The sequence below is a fragment of the Eptatretus burgeri genome, unplaced genomic scaffold (assembly GCF_056783735.1).
Source record: "Eptatretus burgeri isolate ZD-2024b unplaced genomic scaffold, Ebu_testis_v1 Ebu_testis_scaffold_1244, whole genome shotgun sequence".
NCBI lineage: Eukaryota > Metazoa > Chordata > Myxini > Myxiniformes > Myxinidae > Eptatretus > Eptatretus burgeri.
The window spans coordinates 3,689-8,070 of record NW_028223193.1 but is presented as its reverse complement, the minus strand read 5'-3'; the positions used below and the strand labels follow the sequence as shown (position 1 = coordinate 8,070).

At 34.6% G+C, this 4,382-nt stretch overlaps 1 long non-coding RNA gene across 2 annotated transcripts; it reads right to left on the bottom strand.

Annotated features, from left to right (window-relative positions):
- Positions 1-1,604: 1,604 nt before the first annotated feature.
- LOC147006890 (uncharacterized) lies at positions 1,605-2,715 on the bottom strand. Of its 2 annotated transcripts, XR_015054539.1 has the most exons (4): positions 2,626-2,714; positions 2,373-2,531; positions 2,002-2,059; positions 1,605-1,777 (listed from the first exon to the last, which is right to left on the bottom strand). It is a non-coding gene; the product is annotated as an uncharacterized LOC147006890 (long non-coding RNA). The 2 variants fall into 2 exon arrangements; XR_015054538.1 differs by having other exon boundaries at positions 2,373-2,715.
- Positions 2,716-4,382: the final 1,667 nt, after the last annotated feature.

Genomic DNA, 4,382 nt, shown 5'->3' with positions numbered 1-4,382 from the left:
TATGCTTTAACCGTTATTGATTTGAGGAGTAGATATGCGTGGGTTGTCCCTTTAAAAAACAAAACAGGAAATACTCTTATGTTTGCCTTTCAACAGATATTTAATAAAAGTAAGAGAAAACCTAAAAAATTGTGGACTGATGAGGGTAGAGAGTTTTATAACAAGACATTTATGAATTTTCTAAAAAATAACAGTATTACATTATACAGTACCTTTAATGAAGGGAAGGCAGTTGTTGTTGAACGTTTTAATCGTACCTTAAAAGAGAGACTATATAAAAAATTCACACAACTCGGTTCACAACAATGGTCATCTTTTATTCAGGATATTGTGGATAAGTATAATGACACGATTCACACGTCAACAAATATGAAACCATCAGAAACATTTACAAAATTAAAATATGAAAAAGAGATTAATGTCAGAAAACCTAAGTTGAAAGTTGGTGATATCGTAAGAATATATAGGTGGAAATCTCATTTTGAAAAAGGTTTTACTGAATGATGGACGAAAGAACTTTTTAAAATTGTTGATGTAATAGATACGGTTCCTTGGACTTATAAAATATATGATTTGGAAGGGGAAGAGATTTTAGGTTCATTTTATTCACAGGAATTACAAAAGACAAAGATAAATTGAAATTTTTTGACTCCGCCCCTTTTTAACTCCACCCACACAAACCCCGCCCACACAAACCCCACCACACACAAACCCCTCACAAGCTCCAATAAATTGAAATTTTTTGACTCCGCCCCTTTTTGACTCCACCCACACAAGCCCCGCCCACACAAGCCCCACACAAACCCCACACAAGCCCCACCACACACAAACCCCACACAAGCTCCACACAAAAACTCCACACAAGCTCCACACAAGCTCCACCCATATTCATCATATTCACATAATTAGTGATTAGTTAATTAGTTCCCCACACACAACATGTTTATTTAATTAAAAAATTATCCACCCATCCACACAAGCTCCACTCATCCACCCATCCACCCATCTCTCCACCCATCCATTGATCCACACAAACCTCATCCACATTCACCCCTCCCACATAAGCTCCACCCACATAAACCCCTGCCCACATAAACCCTGCCCACATAAACCCCTCCCACATAAGCCCTGACTACACAAGCTCCACACAAAAACTCCACACACATAAACCCTGTCCACATAAACCCCTCCCACACAAGCTCCACCCACATAAACCCTCCCCACATAAACCCTGCCCACACAAGCTCCACCCACATAAACCCTGCCCACATAAACCCTGCCAACATAAACCCTGTCCACATAAGCCCCGCCCACACAAGCCCCACCCACACAAGCCCCACCCACACACACCCCTCCCACCGAAGCCCCGCCCACACAAGCCCCGCCCACACAAGCCCCACCCACACAAGCCCCACCCACATAAACCCCACCCACACAAGCCCCACCCCCTCATCCCCCTGTGCGCCCCCACCTTTGACCCACCACCTCCCTCATCCCACCCCCACCCTTCCCCACACACACACATGGGGAGGGGAGGGATGGGATGAGGGGTGATGGGTCATTGGGGGAGCGCACCTACCCCCTCCCCCCACCCCCAACCCCTCCCTCTCGTTCATGTCTTGATCCTCTTCTTGTAATTCAGAATCAAGTAATTGTATACAAAACAAATATAATTTATTAATATTGAAAATATTAAATATTCATTTGCGAGAATGTATAATCTTTCCCAGCAATCTTCTCCAGATGTCTTGTGATTTCGAAACTCAGACACCATATTCTGTTTTGAAACAAAAAGTTGATAATAATTACATGGTAATATGAGTAAGCCTCGTTGACCACTGAATTAACACACCAGGAGGCCGACTCAGCCTGTCATCCTTTCAAGGTCAATAAAATTAATTCCAGTGTACTGAAAAAACCGCGTCCAAACTAATGATGCAACCAACATAAGACGACATTCTAAAGAGAGAGTGATATTAATAATAATTCAGAAACATTTACCTCCAGAAAATCATGTGTTGTACAAGATTGCTTCAACAGCTGATGTTGTGTGATAGTGCTGAAAAAAAAAAAAATAATAAGTCAAGGGTATAGATGAAGAGACAGACAGAGAGAGATACAAACAGACAGGGAAAGCAACACACACACACACACACACACACACACACACACACACACACACACACACACACACACACACACACACACACACACACACACACATAGACACAGATAGACACACACACACACACGTGTCTCACCATTGGTTTAATTCATTCGAGATCAGAGACCAGTCATTATAAATCATTGATCTCTTCAATAAGAGCAGAGAGAGGTAGGTAGAAAGACAGACACACACACACGTGTCTCACCATTGGTTTAATTCCTTCGAGATCAGAGGACGTGATAAGACTTCGTGCCACTCATTGTAAATGTCTTTCAATTCTCTTCTAAAATCATTGATCTCTTCAATAAGAGTATTAATTTCATGAACCACGTCGTGATACGTAAACTCAATTTCTTCCAATGCCCTGTCAGGGAAAAAATATATATATCAGAATTATCATGATTTAATTAATAATCATTTGCTTCATCGTTCAAAGAGAAAACCATACACAAACTTACCAACTCTGTAGTAAGCTTTTGTCTTCATCGGAAGAAAGATCGCCCATGTCTCAGTTGTAAAAATGAAAATCCCGTCTGGCAGAAACTTTGTCTGGTGAATTACTTATAAGGCAACGACGAGGAAATTCCCTAAGCATTGGGTGTGGCCACAGGAAATGACAGCTTGGAAAATAACTGGGCGATTGTATGAATCATTTACAAAACATACTTAAAATGGTTTTGATTCAAATGTTTTCAGTTCGTGTTCTGAGATAAAATATAAACACGAGACCTTGTCTCACAGAATAGTTCCTATTTTTTCACAGCATGACTGTCTAAAACCACACAGCACGACCGTGTCAAAAACACTTCCTCATTTTCACGGCATGAACTGAAAACATTTGAAACAAAACTTTTTTTATGGCATGGTTTATACACAAAAATGATTTGCAACTCGGGCGGTGGTCAGATGAGATCATTAAGAGAAGTTTATCATTTCGTAATGGCACAAAAGGGGTATATTAAAAAAATATAAAGATTCAAATGTTTTGTTTGTCAATATTTTAGATGGGGATTATTGTGCAAAGAAAATTAAACTATTTGTATACATATATATACATATATATATATATATATATATATATATATATATATATATACATATATACATATATATATATATATATATATATATATATATATACATATATATACATATATATATATATATATATACATATATATACATATATATATATACATATATATATATATATATATATATATATATATATATATATATATATATATATATATATACATATATATATATTTATATACATATATATATACACATATATATATTTATATACATATATATACACATATATATAGACATATACATATATATACACATATATATATATATATATATATATATATATATATATATATATATATATATATATATACATATATATACATATATAAATATATATACACAAATAAATATATAAATATATATATATATATATATATATATATATATATATATATATATATATATATATATTACATATATATATATATATATATATATATACATATATATATATATATATATATATATATACATATATACATATATATAGTATACATATATATATATATATATATATATATATATATATATATATATATACATATATATAGTATATATATATATATATATATATATATATATATATATATATATATATATAATATATATATATATATATATATAGTCGGAGGAAACATATATATATATATATATATATATATATATATATATATATATATATATATATATATGTATATGTTGAGATCCAGGTGAGGTCCACAGCGATTAAGGTCAAGCTTTGTTCATCACCGATCTTGGGAGAGAAGGTTTTATTTCACATCAGACATATGCATATGGAGACAACAGGCTTTGAACACAATAGTCCACCCAGCCTAATCCTCTGGTGAGCGGTCTTTCGGTACTGCCTTATATTCAATTTACTGCGACCTTTGAATGACTGCGTGTCAAAGAGGATTTATTACCATTCATTAATCTATTGCATTCTTCTGTCAGTACTGCTGATAAGAGAGCGCAGAGAGTGCAGAAACAACACCCTTGATTCCTTAAGGAATTTTAAAAGGTAGCCTCCTACATGTTTTTAGGCCTTAACAGTTCTGGGCAGTAGTCAAACAGATTCCAGGTAGCTCAGCTGCCCGATTAGCAAGGTCATTCGAAC